This window comes from Rhinoderma darwinii, chromosome 8, assembly GCF_050947455.1.
Source record: "Rhinoderma darwinii isolate aRhiDar2 chromosome 8, aRhiDar2.hap1, whole genome shotgun sequence".
NCBI lineage: Eukaryota > Metazoa > Chordata > Amphibia > Anura > Rhinodermatidae > Rhinoderma > Rhinoderma darwinii.
Genome location: NC_134694.1, coordinates 79421092 through 79447034, shown reverse-complemented (window position 1 = coordinate 79447034; position 25943 = coordinate 79421092).

Here is a 25943-nt window from a genome sequence, read left to right as displayed (position 1 = left end):
ACCAGCGGCGCTCAGACAAGGACCTAACGCCGGACAGCTCAGGACATTGTATGCGACGCTGATGCCGTTAAAGTACAGCGTCGCTGCTCAGCATCAGGTCCTTGTGCAAGCAGCGCAGCAGAAATGAAGGAGCCGGAGGGCAGAAAAGGATCCTTTGGGTGAGTGTTTTTTTTATTTTTAGGACCGAAGTGAGGGATGAATGGCGCATGGCGTAGTCGTTGCATTACAATAGTGGTGCATGACTCGGGAGAAATATGCGACAAATTTAAGAGGCTTTTGCCTTTTAATAAATGTCAGAGTTGATTCCAACTTTTCAGTCTATTGAGACTAAGGCTGGGTTCACACGACCTATTTTCAGACGTAAACGAGGCGTATTATGCCTCGTTTTACGTCTGAAATAGGGCTACAATACGTCGGCAAACATCTGCCCATTCATCTGAATGGGTTTGCCGACGTACTGTGCAGACAGCTGTCAAACGACGACGCGTAAAACTACAGCCTCGGCAAAAGAAGTGCAGGACACTTCTTTCAGACGTAATTTGAGCCGTTCTTCATTGAAGTCAATGAAGCACAGCTCAAAATTTACGGCTGTCAGAGAAGCCTCGCAAAATGCGAGGAGGAGCGTTTACGTCTGAAACGAGGCAGCTGTTTTCTCCTGAAAACAGTCTGTCTTTTCAGACGTAAAAGCCTGCTACCGTGTGCACATACCCTAACATATGAAACTTCAAAATAAACCTAGTTGCATATTTTTTTTTTTCATTTTTAACATAGAGCTGCAGGTAAATGTATTGCATTATCGTTACACTTAAAGTTATCAAGAAGCAGTAACAAAAATTATGTGATAACTTCCTAAAAGGGGAAATAATCACTCTCTTCACTCCCAAAGTTTGGAAAGTTAATTAACAAACCATGTGGACCTGTAACGGAGATCTGCTGAATACTAAATTTACCTAGATAAATCCCCTTCTCGCTATTAAATTGTGCCATATCTAGGCAGATTTGACTATGAAAAACCAGAAAAGGGTAAGGGTTATCACGAGTGCCATTTCCTCAGAAAAAATGGCAGGAAAATATTTTTGGGCAATTTTAACACAATATTCATAAAGAAGTATATAACCCCATTGCTCTCCACACACTAACAAAGTAAAAGAAAAGGGTCGCATTAATATTTTATAGGCCTAAAACCCTTTCAGGAAATCAGATATTACAAGCAGTGGCGGATTAAGTAGACCTCAGGCCCTGGGCTGTTCTACAAACTTGGGCCCCCCATCTCCACCGCCGCACTGCCATGTCTATAGTGAACAAGACCTTTCTGTGTGAGCATTGACAAATAAGTGTTATGATTCCTCTTGTCAAAGGGCTGTGTCCCTACATACTGACAGTCTCCAACCATCACTGACTGTATCACACTGTGCAGGGACACACCTTTCTGACAATGGGAATGGTAACACACATTTGTTTATTAGTCCTGAGTACACAAAGACTTTATGTGGAATACAACAATTTCCTACAGCAGACATGTCAGGAGAGGGGACAGATCCCCTATAGATCCAGTGACTCACAAGTGACGTCTTCTCTAATGGGAGTCGTTCTTTTCTCTTCTCTATCTGACCCCAACCGGTATGGCGACTTCTCCTGATGAGACATCTTTGCTCCTCGCTTCTGCAGCACTTTCCAGCATCTATAGCAACACAAAAATTCTTAACCCCTTAAGGACACAGCCTGTTTTGGCCTTCAGGACACAGCCGATTTTTTCAAATCTGACATGTTTCACTTTATGTGGTAATAACTCCGGAATGCTGTTACCTATCCAAGCGATTCTGAGATTGTTTTCTCGTGACACATTGGACTTTATGTTACTGGCAAAATTTGCTCGATACATTAAGTATTTAATTGTGAAAAACACCAAAATGTAGCGAAAAATTGCAAAAATTTGCATTTTTCTAAATTTATATGTATCAGCTTGTAAGACAGATGGTAATACCACACAAAATTGTTGCTAATTAACATCACCCATATGTCTACTTTAGATTGGCATCGTTTTTTGAACATCCTTTTATTTTTCTATTGAAGTGAAACAAAAAAAGAACACGGCGCCAAACTTGCGGTATCAATATATAATGCGCGGAGAAAAAACAATATATGCTCACCTCCAAGGTTGTAAATTACCGGCATGTAATTCGTAATAGAGAAGCTGCTGCCAATCCCAACGCAAACTCCCAAGGGGTTGCCAAAATGGTAGAAATACAGGAGGAAAAAACGGGATACACGGCGCTGCTTAATAAGAAAGGTTTAATGACGATAAATGCTACGCGTTTCGATACCGGACCGGCATCTTCATCAGGCATATCATGAGAGTAGTAAAAAAACACACATATATATACACAAAAGTACAAGTGAAAAGTAAGTTCATTGGACCAGTTCAGACCAGCCTCCTGGCCAAAAACCGCCAAAACCTGCAGGTCAAAGTTCAGAAATGTCAGAAAAAATAAAAACTGTAAACAATAAAATTGGAATGAATAAAGGTCACAAATGGGTTGCTAGCAGATAATGAATGACATAAAATGACATACAGGGCCATATTTGCTACATTAACTGGACGAACCAGGGGGTTCTGTTCAGTCACAGGGCAGCAGGGAAATGCTGCACTCAATGCAAACAGTAAATTGTACATAAAGAGGTTTTATTTGTGGTATGTGGAAGGAATAAGTAGTCTGAAGTTGTAAGGGGGATAGTGAGATATTGCAAGTGTCAAAAGAAAAAACTATACGAGATCTTTCATAGCGCGCATACTGGCGCGTTGTCATGGCAACCATAAACAAATGCAAGCCGGAAGAGAGGGGAAATGTGTTGGAACGCATGGTGAAGCGCAGAGAGCGCAAGGGGGAAGTTATACACAAGGGCAAATTGAGCCAGCAATTAGCTGGAGTATATCTGCTACTTATGTCATAAAAACAGCTAATAGACATACTAGTAATGGTGTGTGCTGTATATATTTATAAAATGACGGAATAAAACTAATAAAACTAATAAAATGATAAAATATGAGGAATATGTATAACCTCAACATCGGATAACTCTGGAAATATTAGTGCATATATAAATCTCAATGTGGATGGTACAAATGCAAAAAATGGATGAAATATGTGAAAATTTAAAATTAGGTTAATATAGACCTTAAGAAAATTAGTAATTAATACACCATCGAAGAAATTAGTAATTAATACAAATCAATAGAATTAATAATTAATAGGCTGTCCATAAAATTGATAAATTACAACACATGAAAAAATGTTTGACATTAATCCAAAGCGGACTCCGTAATATCATTAAGGCCATTAGGAAATAAGGTCGCCAATTTATATATCCAAAAGTTTTCTCTTTGCTTTAATCTAATAAATCTATTAGATATATCAAGGGGTATTTTTTCAATGGGAGTCACAGTGATAGAATCAAAATTGCATTTATGTTCAGTAGCACAGTGGCGGGACACGCTATGTTTTTCGAACCCAGTCCTAACATTAAATCTATGTTTATTGACTCTACATCTAAGGGTTTGGGTGGTACGACCCACATATTGTCGATTGCATGCGCATTGTAACAAGTAGATAACATAGTCACTACCACAGTTGAGAAAACTTTTTATCGGAAAACTTTCATTAGTAATTATGGAAGTGAAGTGCGTTTTTTTGTTTGAAATATTTAGACAACAGAGACATCTGGATTTCCCACAACGATATGACCCGTTAGTGATTAATGATGTTTTTGGATGGTCTTGGGTAATTTTATGCAGTTTGCTCGGCGCTATCATGTTTCTTAAAGTTTTTGCCCTTCTATATGTGATCTTAGGCCTAATGGGAAGGATACTTTTCATGTATTGGTCATTTATTAGGATGTGCCAGTGCTTTAGAAGTATAGAATTAATTAATTTACTCCCTTTATTAAAGGTAGTGATAAAATTACAACTAAAATCGGTTGGTTTCACAACTGCCCGGGATGTGGGGTTGATACATTCAGATTGTGTTAGCGCCTTTGCTCTAGACTCTGCTCCCTTGATTAAACTGGTTGGAAAGTTTTTTTGTTTAAATCTTTTTTTCAGAATATTACATTCAACGGAGAAATCTATATCGCTAGTGCAATTTTTTCTTATTCGTTTGAATTGGCCAAACGGTACATTTTTTAGCCATGGACGGTAATGTGCACTTTTAAAATCTAGATAGCTGTTAACGTCAACTCCTTTAAAATGTGTCTTAGTATTTAAGAGGCGGCCATTTTTTTCAATTGTTAGGTCTAAAAAATCTATTCGTTCAAGAGACGAAGTATGCGTAAGTGTTATACCAAAATTGTTATTATTGAGGTGGTTTACCCAATCTAAAATCACAGTTGGATTGCCTTTAATAATGAAAAAAAGGTCATCTATATAGCGTTTATAGAAAATAATATTTTCCTTGAAATTATGGTCACCGTATATATAAAGGTCTTCAAAGGCCCCCATGTACAGGTTAGCGTATGATGGGGCAAATCTTGACCCCATCGCACAGCCCTTTACTTGTCTGTAAAATTTGCCCTCAAAAGTAAATACATTGTGTTTAAGTATAAAATCAATACATTCCATTAAAAAATTGATCTGATTATTCGGGAAGAGGGGGTTAGAGGTTAAATAAGTTAGAGACGCTTGCATGCCAAGATCATGTGGGATATTTGTATAAAGTGATGTCACATCTGCAGTAAAAAACCATAGATCCGTAAAATCGTGAGTGGTTTGCAGTTTATAGAGCTCTCTGATTAGATGGGTAGAATCTTTAAGGTAAGACGGTAGTTTAACCACATGTGTTTGGAGGTGAATATCTATAAAATGTGATAGGTTGCTGGTTAAAGACCCAATCCCTGAAATAATGGGTCTGCCAGGGGGATTTGATAGGGATTTGTGGATTTTTGGTAAATGATAAAGAAATGGAATGGTGGGAAAAGGAACGGTTAAAAATGTTTTCTCTTTTTTATTTATAGTCTGATCGGTATAGGCCGTTTCAATGAGTGATTTATATTTAAGTAGAAATGTTGGTATTGGGTTGTGCTGCAGTTTCTCGTAAAAGTTTGTATCAGACAGTAGTCTGTAGGCCTCATTGGTGTAGTCATCACGATCCTGAATTACAATCCCGCCACCCTTATCGGCAGATCGTATCACTATTTGGTGATTTTTTTGTAAATTTTTTAGTGCAATGCGTTCAAACTTAGTGAGGTTGTCTATGGAGTAAATCGGTTGCTCTATTGTCTTGAAGTCATTACTGACCAAATTGTAAAATGTTTCTAGTGCCGGTCCACGATGGTGGAGGGGATAGAATGAAGATCTAGGGTGGACATCCACACTAACAGATTTGGGAATGTGAGTGGATGAGGTCAAATTTTGTGTGAGCTCTGGTGATGTTATTACTGGAGATAATGCGAAATGACGTAGAAGTGTGAGTCTACGCATAAACCTATTAAGGTCCATAAAAACCTCAAAACCATCTGGTGCGGTGGTGGGACAAAAAGAGAGACCCTTGGAGAGTAAACTAGTCTCGTTAACATTTAGGATATATTTAGATAGATTAAAAAGTTTTACAGTTTCTGCTTGTATTTCTTTGGGAGAAGGGGGAGGTTTGTGTCTGCCCCCTCTACATCCTCTGACTCTTCCTCCAATTTTCTTTTGGATGTGATCTTTTGTATTTTTGGGAAGAAGGCTGTAATTGTTTGTGATTTTGGACTTTTTAAGATGGGCAGAAGGATATCTCGTGATTGGGAGATCGGGGTAATTGGAGGTCTGGTGAACTGTGGTGGAAGTCCTAAAAAAGACACTGTTGCCAGAGTGTTGTCAAAAATGGGCTCAGGGCCATCCGTGGTGGTATTATGTAGGAATGACACAACATGTGGACTAATAACCTGAACCGGATCGTCATGTGTGGTTAAATTCAACATGGATGATGGAAGTGGTGATGTAATATCAATTTCTATAGAGTCATTAAACAAGGGGGATTCAAATGACTGTTCAAAGGGAGTGTCTGGAACAAGATTAAAAAGTTTCAGATGTGCCTCTAAATTGGCGGATTTAAAAGCGTATTGGGGTATTGGTCCCAAATGATTGGTGCTCATTTGGGACCAATACCCCAATACGCTTTTAAATCCGCCAATTTAGAGGCACATCTGAAACTTTTTAATCTTGTTCCAGACACTCCCTTTGAACAGTCATTTGAATCCCCCTTGTTTAATGACTCTATAGAAATTGATATTACATCACCACTTCCATCATCCATGTTGAATTTAACCACACATGACGATCCGGTTCAGGTTATTAGTCCACATGTTGTGTCATTCCTACATAATACCACCACGGATGGCCCTGAGCCCATTTTTGACAACACTCTGGCAACAGTGTCTTTTTTAGGACTTCCACCACAGTTCACCAGACCTCCAATTACCCCGATCTCCCAATCACGAGATATCCTTCTGCCCATCTTAAAAAGTCCAAAATCACAAACAATTACAGCCTTCTTCCCAAAAATACAAAAGATCACATCCAAAAGAAAATTGGAGGAAGAGTCAGAGGATGTAGAGGGGGCAGACACAAACCTCCCCCTTCTCCCAAAGAAATACAAGCAGAAACTGTAAAACTTTTTAATCTATCTAAATATATCCTAAATGTTAACGAGACTAGTTTACTCTCCAAGGGTCTCTCTTTTTGTCCCACCACCGCACCAGATGGTTTTGAGGTTTTTATGGACCTTAATAGGTTTATGCGTAGACTCACACTTCTACGTCATTTCGCATTATCTCCAGTAATAACATCACCAGAGCTCACACAAAATTTGACCTCATCCACTCACATTCCCAAATCTGTTAGTGTGGATGTCCACCCTAGATCTTCATTCTATCCCCTCCACCATCGTGGACCGGCACTAGAAACATTTTACAATTTGGTCAGTAATGACTTCAAGACAATAGAGCAACCGATTTACTCCATAGACAACCTCACTAAGTTTGAACGCATTGCACTAAAAAATGTACAAAAAAATCACCAAATAGTGATACGATCTGCCGATAAGGGTGGCGGGATTGTAATTCAGGATCGTGATGACTACACCAATGAGGCCTACAGACTACTGTCTGATACAAACTTTTACGAGAAACTGCAGCACAACCCAATACCAACATTTCTACTTAAATATAAATCACTCATTGAAACGGCCTATACCGATCAGACTATAAATAAAAAAGAGAAAACATTTTTAACCGTTCCTTTTCCCACCATTCCATTTCTTTATCATTTACCAAAAATCCACAAATCCCTATCAAATCCCCCTGGCAGACCCATTATTTCAGGGATTGGGTCTTTAACCAGCAACCTATCACATTTTATAGATATTCACCTCCAAACACATGTGGTTAAACTACCGTCTTACCTTAAAGATTCTACCCATCTAATCAGAGAGCTCTATAAACTGCAAACCACTCACGATTTTACGGATCTATGGTTTTTTACTGCAGATGTGACATCACTTTATACAAATATCCCACATGATCTTGGCATGCAAGCGTCTCTAACTTATTTAACCTCTAACCCCCTCTTCCCGAATAATCAGATCAATTTTTTAATGGAATGTATTGATTTTATACTTAAACACAATGTATTTACTTTTGAGGGCAAATTTTACAGACAAGTAAAGGGCTGTGCGATGGGGTCAAGATTTGCCCCATCATACGCTAACCTGTACATGGGGGCCTTTGAAGACCTTTATATATACGGTGACCATAATTTCAAGGAAAATATTATTTTCTATAAACGCTATATAGATGACCTTTTTTTCATTATTAAAGGCAATCCAACTGTGATTTTAGATTGGGTAAACCACCTCAATAATAACAATTTTGGTATAACACTTACGCATACTTCGTCTCTTGAACGAATAGATTTTTTAGACCTAACAATTGAAAAAAATGGCCGCCTCTTAAATACTAAGACACATTTTAAAGGAGTTGACGTTAACAGCTATCTAGATTTTAAAAGTGCACATTACCGTCCATGGCTAAAAAATGTACCGTTTGGCCAATTCAAACGAATAAGAAAAAATTGCACTAGCGATATAGATTTCTCCGTTGAATGTAATATTCTGAAAAAAAGATTTAAACAAAAAAACTTTCCAACCAGTTTAATCAAGGGAGCAGAGTCTAGAGCAAAGGCGCTAACACAATCTGAATGTATCAACCCCACATCCCGGGCAGTTGTGAAACCAACCGATTTTAGTTGTAATTTTATCACTACCTTTAATAAAGGGAGTAAATTAATTAATTCTATACTTCTAAAGCACTGGCACATCCTAATAAATGACCAATACATGAAAAGTATCCTTCCCATTAGGCCTAAGACACATATAGAAGGGCAAAAACTTTAAGAAACATGATAGCGCCGAGCAAACTGCATAAAATTACCCAAGACCATCCAAAAACATCATTAATCACTAACGGGTCGTATCGTTGTGGGAAATCCAGATGTCTCTGTTGTCTAAATATTTCAAACAAAAAAACGCACTTCACTTCCATAATTACTAATGAAAGTTTTCCGATAAAAAGTTTTCTCAACTGTGGTAGTGACTATGTTATCTACTTGTTACAATGCGCATGCAATCGACAATATGTGGGTCGTACCACCCAAACCCTTAGATGTAGAGTCAATAAACATAGATTTAATGTTAGGACTGGGTTCGAAAAACATAGCGTGTCCCGCCACTGTGCTACTGAACATAAATGCAATTTTGATTCTATCACTGTGACTCCCATTGAAAAAATACCCCTTGATATATCTAATAGATTTATTAGATTAAAGCAAAGAGAAAACTTTTGGATATATAAATTGGCGACCTTATTTCCTAATGGCCTTAATGATATTACGGAGTCCGCTTTGGATTAATGTCAAACATTTTTTCATGTGTTGTAATTTATCAATTTTATGGACAGCCTATTAATTATTAATTCTATTGATTTGTATTAATTACTAATTTCTTCGATGGTGTATTAATTACTAATTTTCTTAAGGTCTATATTAACCTAATTTTAAATTTTCACATATTTCATCCATTTTTTGCATTTGTACCATCCACATTGAGATTTATATATGCACTAATATTTCCAGAGTTATCCGATGTTGAGGTTATACATATTCCTCATATTTTATCATTTTATTAGTTTTATTAGTTTTATTCCGTCATTTTATAAATATATACAGCACACACCATTACTAGTATGTCTATTAGCTGTTTTTATGACATAAGTAGCAGATATACTCCAGCTAATTGCTGGCTCAATTTGCCCTTGTGTATAACTTCCCCCTTGCGCTCTCTGCGCTTCACCATGCGTTCCAACACATTTCCCCTCTCTTCCGGCTTGCATTTGTTTATGGTTGCCATGACAACGCGCCAGTATGCGCGCTATGAAAGATCTCGTATAGTTTTTTCTTTTGACACTTGCAATATCTCACTATCCCCCTTACAACTTCAGACTACTTATTCCTTCCACATACCACAAATAAAACCTCTTTATGTACAATTTACTGTTTGCATTGAGTGCAGCATTTCCCTGCTGCCCTGTGACTGAACAGAACCCCCTGGTTCGTCCAGTTAATGTAGCAAATATGGCCCTGTATGTCATTTTATGTCATTCATTATCTGCTAGCAACCCATTTGTGACCTTTATTCATTCCAATTTTATTGTTTACAGTTTTTATTTTTTCTGACATTTCTGAACTTTGACCTGCAGGTTTTGGCGGTTTTTGGCCAGGAGGCTGGTCTGAACTGGTCCAATGAACTTACTTTTCACTTGTACTTTTGTGTATATATATGTGTGTTTTTTTACTACTCTCATGATATGCCTGATGAAGATGCCGGTCCGGTATCGAAACGCGTAGCATTTATCGTCATTAAACCTTTCTTATTAAGCAGCGCCGTGTATCCCGTTTTTTCCTCCTGTATTTCTATCTTTTATTTTTCTATGACATCACAAGGCTTAGAACTTTAGCAGCAATTTCTCACATTTTCAAGAAAATTTCAAAAGGCTATTTTTACAGGGGCCAGTTCAGATGTGAAGTGGATTTTAGGGCCTTATATATTAGAAACCCTCGATAAGTCACCCCATTTTAAAAACTTCACCCCTCAAAGTATTCAAAACAGCATTTAGAAAGTTTCTTAACCCTTTAGATGTTTCACAGGAATTAAGGCAAACTAGATGTGAAATGTTCAAATTTCTTTTTTTTTTTGCAGAAATTAATTTTTCATCTATTTTTTTTGTAACACAGAAAGTTTTACCAGAGAAACGCAACTCAATATCTATTGCCCAGATTCTGCAGTTTTTAGAAATACCCCACATGTGGCCCTAGTGCGGTAATGGACTGAAGCACCGGCCTCAGAAGCAAAGGAACACCTAGAGGATTTTGGCGCCTCCTTTTTATTAGAAAATATTTTAGGCTCCATGTCGGATCTGAAAGGCTCTTGCGGCACCAAAACAGTGGAAATCCCCCAAAAGTGACACCATTTTGGAAACTATACCCCTTGAGGAAATTATCTAGGGGTATAGTGAGCATTTTGACCCCGCAGGTTTTTTGCAGAAATTATTGGAAGTAGGCCGTGAAAATGAAAATCTACATTCTTTCAAAGAAAATGTAGGTTTAGCTAATTTTTTCTAATTTCCACAAGGACTAAAAGGAGAAAATGCACCACTACTTTTGTAAAGCAATTTCTCCCGAGTAAAACAATACCCCGCATGTGGTCATAAACGGCTTTTTGGACACACGGCGGAGCTTAGAACGGAAAGAGCGCCATTTGGCTTTTGGAGCTCAAATTTAGCAGGAATGGTTTGCGGAGACCACGTCGCATTTGCAAAGCCCCTAAGGGACCAAAACAGTGAAAACACCAAAAAAGTGACTCCATTTAGGAAACTACACCCCTTGAAGATTTCATCTAGGGGTGTAGTGAGCATTTTGAACCCACAGGGGTTTCATAGATTTTATTAGAATTGGGCAGTGAAGATAAAAAAAATCCTTTTTTTCCAATAAGACGTAGCTTTAGCTCAACATTTTTCATTTTCTCAACAAATAAAGGAATAAAAGAACCCCAACATTTGTAAAGCAACTTCTCTGGAGTACGGCAATACCCCATTTGTGGTCATAAACTGCTGTTTGGGCACACGGCAAGGATCAGAAGAGAAGGAGTGCCATTTGGCTTTTGGAGCACAGATTTTGCTGGATTGGTTTCTTGACACCATGTCACTTTTGCAAAGCTCCTAAGGTGTCAGTACAGTGGAAACTCCCCAAAAGTGATTCCATTCACAAAACTACACCCCTTGAGGAGTTCATCTAGGGGTGTAGTGAGCATTTTGACCCCACAGGTGTTTCATAGATTTTATTAGAATTGGGCAGTGAAAATAAAAAAAATCCTTTTTCTTCAATAAGACATAGTTTTAGCTGAAAATGTTTCATATTCTCAACAAATAAATGTAAAAGAGCACCACAACACTTGTAAAGCAACTTCTCCTGAGTATGACAATACCACATATGTGGTCATAAACTGCTGTTTAGGCACAGAGTAGGGCACAGAAGGGAAGGAGCGCCATTTGACTTTTGGAGTACAGATTTTGCTGGATTGGTTTCTGGGCGCTATGTCACATTTGCAAAGTCCCTGTGGGACCAAAACAGTGGATCCCCCCCAGAAGTGACCCCATTTTGGAAACTACACCCCTCAAGGTATTCACCTAGGGGTGTAGTGAGCATATTAACCCCACAGGTGATTGGCAGAAATTGGTGTGCACGTGATGTTGCAGAGTGAAAATGGTTTTTCAATAGATATGCCAATATCCAGCTTGTGCCACTGGAGACACACACCCCAAAAATTATTAAAAGGGTTCTCCCGGGTATGGCGATGCCATATATGTGGAAGTAAACTGCTGTTTGGGCACACTGTAGGGTTCAGAAGGGAGGTAGAGCCATTTGGCTTTTGGAGCGTGGATTTTGCTTGTAGTAGTTTTGTTTGGAGTCTTACTGGTGTTTCCGTTTATAATGTGGGGGTACATGTAAGGCGGGCGGAGTATATAAGGGGCATAGTCAGGTGGTATAGTGGGGTAAAAAAAAACAATAAAATAATCCATAGATGTGTGTTATGCTGTGACACAATCCTTTCTGCACAGGCCGGTGTCTCACTAATAAATGGTCTTTACTTATCCCCCTTTTGGTCCGCACTCGGCACCTTTGAAGTTTGGGGAATTTTGCTGGGAAGTGTTGTCCTGGTATAATACGGGCACCCTCGCTTCCAGCAGATATGTTTGGGCCCTCCCCTTCCTGGATCCCTAATTTTAGGGGCCTTGATAATTCGCCACTTGAAACAGAAGAAATGTTCCCCTCGGGCTGCACAACTGCATATTTTTATTTCCTGGCTTATTGGTGCCTTGACTAATTTTATTTTTTCATAGACGTAGTGGTATGAGGGCTGTTTTTTTTTGCGGGACGAGCTGTAGTTTTTATTGGTACCATTTTGGGGTACACGCGACTTTTTGATCACTTGTTATCCTTTTTTTTTTGGGAGGCAAGGTGACCAAAAAACAGCAATTCTGGCATATTTTTTTAGTTCTTTTTATACAGCGTTCGCCACGTGTTATAAATTACATGTTACCTTTATTATGCGGGTCAGTCCGATTCCGGTGATACCTAATTTATAGCACTTTTTATGTTTTACAACTTTTTGCACAATAAAATAACTTTTGTAAAGAGAATGGATTTTTTCTGTCGCCAAGTTGTGAGAGCCATAACGGTTTTACATTTTTCGTCGGCGGAGCTGTATGAGGGCTTGTTTTTAGCGAGACGAGTTATAGTTTTTATAGGTACCATTTTTAGGTACATGCGACTTTTTGATCACTTTTTATTTCAATTTTTGGAAGACAAAGTGACCAAAAAATAGCAATTATGTCAGTATTTTTTTGTTATTTTTTTTACGGCGTTCACTGTGCGGAATAAATAACATAATATTTTTATAGTTCAGGTCGTTATGGTCGCAGCGATACCAAATATGTATGGCTTTATTATTTTTTTCAATAATAAATGACTTGATAAGGGAAAAAGGGCGATTGTGTTTTGTGTTATTATTTTAAACTTTTATTGTATTTTTTACAACTTTTATTTTTACTTTTTTGACACTTTTTTTGACACTTTTCTTTAGTCCCACTAGGGGACTTGAAGGTCCAACAGTTTGTTTGATGTTCTAATACATTGCACTACCTATGGGCGGGGCCTAATCAGCTTACGTAATGGCAGACAGGAGTCCATTGTTAGGGCTCCTGTTGCCATGGTAGCAGTCGCCAGCCTTGCCATCGCGTGGCAAGGCTGCCGATTTGCTACAAACAGTCTAGGATGCAGCGATCACAATGGATCGCTGCATCGAAGGGGTTAATGCCAGGAATCGGAGCTAGCTCCGGTTCCTGGCGATAGATCGGGGTGTCCGCTGTAACATACAGCGGACACCCACTGCTGATGACGCCGGCTCAGCTTCTGAGCCGGAAGCTGAGCCGGCGCCATCTTGCCGATGGTACCGGAAGCCTCCTGGGCCCCGCCGACGACGGGGCATAGGAGGATTCCGTTGCTAGCGGACCGGGAGGTAAGCATTAGCCCTCCGATCGCCTTTGCAGCCACCGGCAACCCAGCGATCATGTTGCTGGGGCGCCGGTGGCTATAAACTCCTCACATGCTGCGATCGCTATTCAACGCAGCATGTGAGGGGTTAATCGGTCGGATCGGAGGCTAGCTCCGGTCCTGGCCGATACCTCAGGGTGCCAGCTGTAACATACAGCTGTCACCCGGCGGTGATGTCGCTGGCTCGGCTCCTGAGCCAGCTTCATCTCCATGACGTACAGTTACGTCAAGATGCGGGAACAGTCCATCTCCCATGACGTAACTGTACGTGATTTTGCGGGAAGGGGTTAAACCAAGGCCCAGAACCATACATTAAAGGGGTTTTCTGGGCACGGATCGTTTTTTGGACTGATGACCTATCGATGTGCCCGGGCAACCCCTTTTACTCAGACTAATAAATTAGAATATATACAGACCACAGGCCTTCTAAACTATTGCCTTCCCCAGACCAGACCCCCCCTAAACAAATACAGACCCCAGAACAAGCACCCTAAATACAGACCTCGGACCAGACCCCTTAATACAGACCCTAGACCTGAACCCCTAAACTAATAATGAGCCCAGACATGACTCCCTAAACTAATACAGACCCCAGACCATACTCCCTAAATTAATACAGACCCCAGACCAGTCCCCCTAAATATAGACCCCATAAACTAATAGACCCCAGACCAGACCCCTCAATACAGACCCCAGACCTGACCCCCTAAACTAATACAGACCCCAGACCAGGCTCCCTAAATACAGACCCAATAAACGAATACAGACCCCAGACCAGACGCCATAAATATAGACCCCAGACCTCCTAAATACAGACACCAGACTCCCTAAATATACACACCCCAGACCAGACCCCTTAAACTACTACAGATGCTCTAAATACAGACCCCTTAAACTAATACAGACCCCCAAACCAGACCCCCTAAATACAGACTCCAGACCCCCTAAATACAGACCTCAGACCACCTAACTACAGACCCCGTAAATTCAGACCCCAGACCCCTTAAACAAATCAATGATCCCCTTATACTTACCTAGCAGCTCACCTCACCTCACGGTCTTCTCTCCTGCTGCTGTTGTAGGAGCTGCGGTCATGTGATCTTTATTTCTGCAGGTCCTTTACAGGACATACACAATTACGTTTATTCGCGGTTTTTGTCACGATTCGCGCCAAATTATGGCAAAAATGCATTGTACTTGGGGTGGCCATGGGCCCAAAACACCCAATGATGATCTGCCATTTATTGCAAGCAACAACAAATAAAAATCACCTATTCCAGGTGTAAAGCTGGAGATACACTTTAGATAGCTGTCTGCAAACAGTATTCGTCCTGACCCTTCCATACACATACATGCTCGGCCGAGCATGCATGTGTCCTTAATAGGGAGACAGGAGTAAGCCGCTGCTAGACACCTCTGGTAGTGGCTTATCTTCTTACAAGCAAAAGGTTTGGGCCACTTTAACTATTGCCTTGGAGCTGAACTGATTCCCTAGTCCAGGTCCTCCAGCATTGCTCAGCTAACTTCATTGTAGTCAACTGGGTCAAACCCTGCCTCCTTTCCAGAACTCACATGGTCCTCTGAGGAGTCTGGGAGTAAAAAGGCTACCTTCTTCCTGCAATATTTTAACAAAACTGCTTGCTCCTGCAGCTTGCTAAAATTCTTGGAGGCTTATCTGTAAAGGACAATTTTATGTATGTTTTTTCTTTTTTAATTTTTTTAAGGTTTAGTGTCCTTTTAATGTCTGCAACTGTGAGAAAGTAGATTGTTTGGAGAAATAATGAAAGTACATTGGATTCAAGTAATCTTGGTAATTTTTTTTTTTCATATTCAAAGTTTTTTATTCGTTTTAAAACAGACATATATATAGCACATTTGGAAGTAAGAACATCCACAAAAAAGGGAAAATAACAAGACGAAGGTGAGAACCACCTCCTATGACAAGTGATGATACACAATATCAGTGTGTGGGAGCAAAATGAACAGGAGCATTGCAGGGAAAAGGTAAAGACATATAATAACAGCATAATCTCCTTCACAACATAAAGTGCATCGCCAGCCATCGAACGCAGTCACAGGACGCGTAACGTCACCTAAACAGACAAAAGAAAGGGGAATGGAAAAACAAGAAGGAAGACAAAACAAGGGCGGGAAAGGGATATGGGTGGGTAGACGTTGTGGTGAGCCTGGACTCCAGTTTCGGATTACTATAAACAGAGCAGGATGAGAGCAGCTAGTCGAATGGCGTGTGTAGATGTGTGTGAACTGTGGAAGATGTTTAGTTAGGGATCGTTTATATATAGCTAGTGGCATAGGGAGCATGAATGGTAGAGCTGCCTCGGAGGAGCTGGGTCCAACAGCCCAGTGACTTCTGATATGATTCTAAGTACAGTATTCCAAAAACTCTGCAAGGAGGGACATCTACACCAACTATGAGACAGTCATATTAGGGATATTTGATCCTCAACAAAAGGACATTAGAAAGTATCCTAGTAAGCATGCCAGTACATTATTTTTAGACGTAGGGTTAGTATTCAGAAAACTGGCATGTAGCTGCTGAGAAGCTTGCTTATCCTTCCAAAGTAACATAGTATTAGAATTGAATTTGTAATGGTGGGAGACAACTAACAAGTTCACCACCCATCTTTATACTGTATCCATATGAAAGAATAAAAAAAAAATTTTTTGATGTTCTCTCATGTAGGTGGTGTTTTGATGTAAACCCAATAAGAACTATTATATAGTATGGCATACAAACTTAGTGGAGGGCACCATTTCTATCATAAAACATGTATAGACTTGAATGATAGCAACTATCATGATCATACTGTTCTAAATTACTTCGTTAATTACATGAGAAACCAAGTGATGTCTGTACACCCCACTTTTCTGATCTCTTGACTTGAATTCCCTCCAGTAAGGTAAGCTCAGATATCTTACATGGTTGGCAAAAGTGTATTAAATATTCACATATGGTGGTTTCTTCTCACATTTTAATATAAATGGATGGGTAGACTGCCGTATTTTCACTCTTGGAAATAATTTGAACTATTTTTCACTGTAAGTTGAGTGTTTAACTAAGAAGCACTGAGTATCTCATGATCATATGGTGCATTTTAGGAAGGTCCTACATGAAATTATTTCCATCCTCACTTTGGCCATGTATTCTAATATAGACATCACATCTTCAGGCCTTTATTTCTGGTCTGGAGTTAGACAATATGCCGATTAGGTTCTTCTGAGAATCTCCTGATGTTTTCAGTGTCTTATGCTAGCATTCTAGTGTCCCCATTAGAGCTACAAGACTCAGATTCAACTTGGTTCTGTTGAGCCGAACTTAGATGGGGTTCTGTAGTGATCTTTGTTTGGTTCAGTAGAATTGTGGGGACTTCGCGTTATGCAACTGTAATATGGACTAAAATGTGGTCATGTAAAAACAGCCTTATCCGCATTTGTGAAAACTAAGAATTTGCTTGTCTCACTAGTCTTCATATCGGGTGACTATTTACCATAAATAATATAGCTGGTTGGCCCAACACATGCAACCAAGTAGTGCCAAGGAGACAAAAATAACTGAAACTGTAAGATGACACATTCTTTTAGTGCTTCTCATTCTCAGATATTTTTCCTCTGTGACCACAATTCTATGCTCCTCGATTTACTTTACTACCTCTGTCTTTTTTGTCCTACCTCTTACTTCTACATTTCGCTCATTCTTTCCCCCTTTTTTGTTGACATCACTGGTACTTTTATCCTACTAGGTATGTTATTTTTCAGTAAAATTAGACACATATACTATAATATACCATGATAACTTGAGTATCAAGACATTTATATGTGGTAATTTGAAATATACTAATTCAATTATTACTATAACGTACTTGTTTCTGAAAGAGAAAGTTGGAGCAGCACTCTTTCTCTTTCAGAAACAAGTACATGATGCAAAAAAAACAAGCAAGAACATTAAGTTAATCATTGCAGATTGTAAATTATAGTTTCATGCAATTTAGGAATATTTATTAAGATCCACCAATATTACATTTGGCCAAAGAAAACGTTTTGGACCGAATGGTTCTTCGTGAGGCACTAGTTACATTTTACCTATACTGTAAAGAACAAACACAGGCTGGGAGGGCAAAAACACTTAATTTTAATAAGGTTAATTTCCCCAGTATGAGGGCTGCAATTCAGGACATAGACTGGGAAGAACTAATGTCAAATAATGGTACAAATTATAAATGAGAAATATTAAAATCTACTTTGGGTAATTATAGTGCAAAATGTATTCCTATAGGTAACAAGTATAAACAACTAAAATTAAACCCCACATGGCTTACACCTTCTGTAAAAGGGCAATACATGACAAAAAAAGGGCATTTGAAAAAGACAAATTACAAAGAGCTTAATATAATCTGCAAAAATTAATAAAATCAGCAAAAATACAAAATGAAAGGCAGGTAGCCACATACAGCAAAACAAATCCCAAAAATTCTTCAAGTATATAAATGCAAAAAAAACAAGGTCTAAACATGTAGGACCCCTAAATAGTGGTAATGGAGAGTTGGTCACAGGGGATCAAGAGAAGGCAAAGTTACTAAACGGGTTCTTTAGCTCTGTATATACAACAGAAGAAAGAGCAGATGATATAGCCGGTGCCAGTGTTGTTAATATATCAATTAATATACTGAATTGGCTGAATGTAGATATGGTCCAAGCCAAGTTAAATTAAATAAATGTGCACAAGGCTCCGGGACCGGGACCAGATGGGTTACACCCTAGAGTTTTTAAAGAGCTTAGTTCAGTTATTTCAGTCCCTCTCTTCATAATATTCAGAGATTCTCTAGTGACTGGTATAGTGCCAAGGGACTGGCAAATGTGGTTCCTATTTTTAAAAAGCGCTCTAGGTCTTACCTGGGTAATTATAGACCAGTAAGCTTAACATCAATCGTGGAAAAAATGTTTGAGGGGCTATTGAGGGAGTATAAACAGGATTATGTGACAAAAACTAGTATTACAAGTGACAGCCAGCATGGTTTTACCAAGGACAGAAATTATCAAACCAACCTGATTTGTTTTTATATAGAGGTAAGCAGAAGCCTAGACAGAGGGGTCGCTGTAGATATAGTGTTTTTTTAACTTTGCAAAAGCATTCGAAACTGTCAATTATAGACGTCTAATGAGTAAATTAAGGACTATAGGTTTAGAAAGTATAGTTTGTAATTGGATTGAGAATTGGCCCAAAGACCGTATCCAGAGAGTTGTGGTTAATGATTCCTCCTCTGAATAGTCCCCAGTTATAAGTGGTGTACCCCAGGGTTCAGTGCTGGGGCCACTATTATTCAACTTATTTATTAATGATTATGAATAAATGTCTCACAGGAGAAAGTAAGTGGTTAGGTACGACCAGCACGTATGTACAAAGTACCCCCAAATTATCTAATCAAAGAATAGCAGGACTCTACTATATCAGATAAAGAAATTGAGAACCAAGAGTCACAAGGCTACACATATTGTAAAAAATAAATTTTATTGCATATAAATATAACATACGTAGTAAAAAACAATGCAAGGTTTCTAAAAAGAGAGAAAAGTTATATATGAACCACTCCAAACTACTGTTAAATCGCAGGGATGGTATAAAGACAACACCAAACCACAAGGGCATGGTATACAAATACACCTTAACACAGGGACATAACTGCGGTAGACAAAAGTATTATATGAAAAATCATGAGGTCAGCATGTAAATTGCAATAGTGCGTAATTCATATCATCTGCTGTCCATTACACAACCACAATATCATGTCACCGCATATGCTAAATATCTTACTTAGCAGTTTGCAAACAAGTGTACTCCGAGGGGGTGCTAGATACTTACCTTACTTTGGGGTTGCGCAGGCTGCAGGGATGTCGGGTCCGTCCCTCGGTCTCCTCTCGTCAATACACCGTGTATGCGCTTGCGCTGTCTCCATGGAGACGCATCTTTGGAGACGCGCGTGCGCAGCAGCGGTGTGACGACAGGCGGTCGAGGTACCGTGACCTTTGACACTACCCCGCGCATGCGCCGTGGACCAATGAGGAAGTGACCTTACACGGAACGTTTAAGTTTGCATGTTGAGGGACAGTATATAAGGAGGACAGGATATAGTTTAGATTATACCCCCTGAGGAAGCTAGAACAGCGAAACGCGCGTTGGGATGTTATTTTCTGTCACATGGACCACGTGGATCGCAGGTTCACCACCACATCTATGGGTAAGACTTGATAGATTGGCTTCCTCTGGTTGTTAGCCAGATCGGAAGTCTTTTTCACCTTTGGGCGCATTCAGGGTATATTCCCTCTAGATATATGGCACCGGAGTTCCCCTTCGGAGTACACTTGTTTGCAAACTGCTAAGTAAGATATTTAGCATATGCGGTGACATGATATTGTGGTTGTGTAATGGACAGCAGATGATATGAATTACGCACTATTGCAATTTACATGCTGACCTCATGATTTTTCATATAATACTTTTGTCTACCGCAGTTATGTCCCTGTGTTAAGGTGTATTTGTATACCATGCCCTTGTGGTTTGGTGTTGTCTTTATACCATCCCTGTGATTTAACAGTAGTTTGGAGTGGTTCATATATAACTTTTCTCTCTTTTTAGAAACCTCGCTTTGTTTTTTACTACGTATGTTATATTTATATGCAATAAAATTTATTTTTTACAATATGTGTAGCCTTGTGACTCTTGGTTCTCAATTTCTTTATCAATTATTTATTAATGATATAGAGGATGGGATTAATAGCACTATTTTTGCTGTTGACACCAAGCTATGTAGTATTGTTCAGTCTATGGAAGATGTTCGTTAATTGCAAGCGGATTTGGACACACTGAGTGTTTGGGCATCCGATTGGCAAATGAAGTTTAATGTAGATAAATGTAAAGTTATGCATCTGGGTACCAACAACCTGCATGTATCATATGTCCTAGGCCAGCAAGATATTGTCGTGTATTAAAAGAGGCATGGACTCACGGGACAGGGATGTAATATTACCACTTTATAAAGCTTTAGGGTATGTGCACACACACTAATTACGTCCGTAATTGACGGACGTATTTCGGCCGCAAGTCCCGGACCAAACACAGTGCAGGGAGCCGGGCTCCTAGCATCATAGTTATATACGATGCTAGGAGTCCCTGCCTCGCTGCAGGACAACTGTCACGTACTGAAAACATGATTACAGTACGGGACAGTTGTCCTGCAGCGAGGCAGGGACTCCTAGCATCGTATATAACTATGATGCTAGGAGCCCGGCTCCCTGCACTGTGTTCGGTCCGGGACTTGCGGCCGAAATACGTCCGTCAATTACGGACGTAATTAGTGTGTGTGCACATACCCTTAGTGAGGCCTCATCTAAAATATGCAGTTCAGTTCTGGGCTCCAGTTCATAGAAAGGATGCCATGGAGTTAGAAAAAATATAAAGAGCAACAAAGCTAATAAGGGGCATGGAGAATCTAAGTTATGAGGAAAGATTAAAATAATTAAACCTATTTGGCTATGAAAAGAGACGACTAAGCGGGGACATGATTGATTTGTATGAATATATGAATGACACTGTGGGAGTGGGGGTGTTCTTGCCGTCAGAAACAGTCCTCACTCAGCATTTGGCAAACAACGCTCATATTTATTTTGAGAAAATATAAAATAAAACAACAACAACAAAAACAAAAAGCAGGTACATTAGGGATTGACTTGCAGCTCCTGAGCCAGCTTCATCTCCATGACGTACAGTTACGTCAAGATGCGGGAACAGTCCATCTCCCATGACGTAACTGTACTTGATTTTGCGGGAAGGGGTTAAACCAAGGCCCAGAACCATACATTAAAGGGGTTTTCTGGGCACGGATCGTTTTTTGGACTGATGACCTATCGATGTGCCCGGGCAACCCCTTTTACTCAGACTAATAAATTAGAATATATACAGACCACAGGCCTTCTAAACTATTGCCTTCCCCAGACCAGACCCCCCCTAAACAAATACAGACCCCAGAACAAGCACCCTAAATACAGACCTCGGACCAGACCCCTTAATACAGACCCTAGACCTGAACCCCTAAACTAATAATGAGCCCAGACATGACTCCCTAAACTAATACAGACCCCAGACCATACTCCCTAAATTAATACAGACCCCAGACCAGTCCCCCTAAATATAGACCCCATAAACTAATAGACCCCAGACCAGACCCCTCAATACAGACCCCAGACCTGACCCCCTAAACTAATACAGACCCCAGACCAGGCTCCCTAAATACAGACCCAATAAACGAATACAGACCCCAGACCAGACGCCATAAATATAGACCCCAGACCTCCTAAATACAGACACCAGACTCCCTAAATATACACACCCCAGACCAGACCCCTTAAACTACTACAGATGCTCTAAATACAGACCCCTTAAACTAATACAGACCCCCAAACCAGACCCCCTAAATACAGACTCCAGACCCCCTAAATACAGACCTCAGACCACCTAACTACAGACCCCGTAAATTCAGACCCCAGACCCCTTAAACAAATCAATGATCCCCTTATACTTACCTAGCAGCTCACCTCACCTCACGGTCTTCTCTCCTGCTGCTGTTGTAGGAGCTGCGGTCATGTGATCTTTATTTCTGCAGGTCCTTTACAGGACATACACAATTACGTTTATTCGCGGTTTTTGTCACGATTCGCGCCAAATTATGGCAAAAATGCATTGTACTTGGGGTGGCCATGGGCCCAAAACACCCAATGATGATCTGCCATTTATTGCAAGCAACAACAAATAAAAATCACCTATTCCAGGTGTAAAGCTGGAGATACACTTTAGATAGCTGTCTGCAAACAGTATTCGTCCTGACCCTTCCATACACATACATGCTCGGCCGAGCATGCATGTGTCCTTAATAGGGAGACAGGAGTAAGCCGCTGCTAGACACCTCTGGTAGTGGCTTATCTTCTTACAAGCAAAAGGTTTGGGCCACTTTAACTATTGCCTTGGAGCTGAACTGATTCCCTAGTCCAGGTCCTCCAGCATTGCTCAGCTAACTTCATTGTAGTCAACTGGGTCAAACCCTGCCTCCTTTCCAGAACTCACATGGTCCTCTGAGGAGTCTGGGAGTAAAAAGGCTACCTTCTTCCTGCAATATTTTAACAAAACTGCTTGCTCCTGCAGCTTGCTAAAATTCTTGGAGGCTTATCTGTAAAGGACAATTTTATGTATGTTTTTTCTTTTTTAATTTTTTTAAGGTTTAGTGTCCTTTTAATGTCTGCAACTGTGAGAAAGTAGATTGTTTGGAGAAATAATGAAAGTACATTGGATTCAAGTAATCTTGGTAATTTTTTTTTTTCATATTCAAAGTTTTTTATTCGTTTTAAAACAGACATATATATAGCACATTTGGAAGTAAGAACATCCACAAAAAAGGGAAAATAACAAGACGAAGGTGAGAACCACCTCCTATGACAAGTGATGATACACAATATCAGTGTGTGGGAGCAAAATGAACAGGAGCATTGCAGGGAAAAGGTAAAGACATATAATAACAGCATAATCTCCTTCACAACATAAAGTGCATCGCCAGCCATCGAACGCAGTCACAGGACGCGTAACGTCACCTAAACAGACAAAAGAAAGGGGAATGGAAAAACAAGAAGGAAGACAAAACAAGGGCGGGAAAGGGATATGGGTGGGTAGACGTTGTGGTGAGCCTGGACTCCAGTTTCGGATTACTATAAACAGAGCAGGATGAGAGCAGCTAGTCGAATGGCGTGTGTAGATGTGTGTGAACTGTGGAAGATGTTTAGTTAGGGATCGTTTATATATAGCTAGTGGCATAGGGAGCATGAATGGTAGAGCTGCCTCGGAGGAGCTGGGTCCAACAGCCCAGTGACTTCTGATATGATTCTAAGTACAGTATTCCAAAAACTCTGCAAGGAGGGACATCTACACCAACTATGAGACAGTCATATTAGGGATATTTGATCCTCAACAAAAGGACATTAGAAAGTATCCTAGTAAGCATGCCAGTACATTATTTTTAGACGTAGGGTTAGTATTCAGAAAACTGGCATGTAGCTGCTGAGAAGCTTGCTTATCCTTCCAAAGTAACATAGTATTAGAATTGAATTTGTAATGGTGGGAGACAACTAACAAGTTCACCACCCATCTTTATACTGTATCCATATGAAAGAATAAAAAAAAAAATTTTTGATGTTCTCTCATGTAGGTGGTGTTTTGATGTAAACCCAATAAGAACTATTATATAGTATGGCATACAAACTTAGTGGAGGGCACCATTTCTATCATAAAACATGTATAGACTTGAATGATAGCAACTATCATGATCATACTGTTCTAAATTACTTCGTTAATTACATGAGAAACCAAGTGATGTCTGTACACCCCACTTTTCTGATCTCTTGACTTGAATTCCCTCCAGTAAGGTAAGCTCAGATATCTTACATGGTTGGCAAAAGTGTATTAAATATTCACATATGGTGGTTTCTTCTCACATTTTAATATAAATGGATGGGTAGACTGCCGTATTTTCACTCTGGGAAATAATTTGAACTATTTTTCACTGTAAGTTGAGTGTTTAACTAAGAAGCACTGAGTATCTCATGATCATATGGTGCATTTTAGGAAGGTTCTACATGAAATTATTTCCATCCTCACTTTGGCCATGTATTCTAATATAGACATCACATCTTCAGGCCTTTTTTTCTGGTCTGGAGTTAGACAATATGCCGATTAGGTTCTTCTGAGAATCTCCTGATGTTTTCAGTGTCTTATGCTAGCATTCTAGTGTCCCCATTAGAGCTACAAGACTCAGATTCAACTTGGTTCTGTTGAGCCGAACTTAGATGGGGTTCTGTAGTGATCTTTGTTTGGTTCAGTAGAATTGTGGGGACTTCGGGTTATGCAACTGTAATATGGACTAAAATGTGGTCATGTAAAAACAGCCTTATCCACATTTGTGAAAACTAAGAATTTGCTTGTCTCACTAGTCTTCATATCGGGTGACTATTTACCATAAATAATATAGCTGGTTGGCCCAACACATGCAACCAAGTAATGCCAAGGAGACAAAAATAACTGAAACTGTAAGATGACACATTCTTTTAGTGCTTCTCATTCTCAGATATTTTTCCTCTGTGACCACAATTCTATGCTCCTCGATTTACTTTACTACCTCTGTCTTTTTTGTCCTACCTCTTACTTCTACATTTCACTCATTCTTTCCCCCTTTTTTGTTGACATCACTGGTACTTTTATCCTACTAGGTATGTTATATTTCAGTAAAATTAGACACATATACTATAATATACCATGATAACTTGAGTATCAAGACATTTATATGTGGTAATTTGAAATATACTAATTCAATTATTACTATAACGTACTTGTTTCTGAAAGAGAAAGTTGGAGCAGCACTCTTTCTCTTTCAGAAACAAGTACATGATGCAAAAAAAAACAAGCAAGAACATTAAGTTAATCATTGCAGATTGTAAATTATAGTTTCATGCAATTTAGGAATATTTATTAAGATCCACCAATATTACATTTGGCCAAAGAAAACGTTTTGGACCGAATGGTTCTTCGTGAGGCACTAGTTACATTTTACCTATACTGTAAAGAACAAACACAGGCTGGGAGGGCAAAAACACTTAATTTTAATAAGGTTAATTTCGCCAGTATGAGGGCTGCAATTCAGGACATAGACTGGGAAGAACTAATGTCAAATAATGGTACAAATTATAAATGAGAAATCTTAAAATCTACTTTGGGTAATTATAGTGCAAAATGTATTCCTATAGGTAACAAGTATAAACAACTAAAATTAAACCCCACATGGCTTACACCTTCTGTAAAAGGGCAATATATGACAAAAAAAGGGTAGAGCTTAATATAATCTGCAAAAATTAATAAAATCAGCAAAAATACAAAATGAAAGGCAGGTAGCCACAGACAGCAAAACAAATCCCAAAAATTCTTCAAGTATATAAATGCAAAAAAAACAAGTTCTAAACATGTAGGACCCCTAAATAGTGGTAATGGAGAGTTGGTCACAGGGGATCAAGAGAAGGCAAAGTTACTAAACGGGTTCTTTAGCTCTGTATATACAACAGAAGAAAGAGCAGATGATATAGCCGGTGCCAGTGTTGTTAATATATCAATTAATATACTGAATTGGCTGAATGTAGA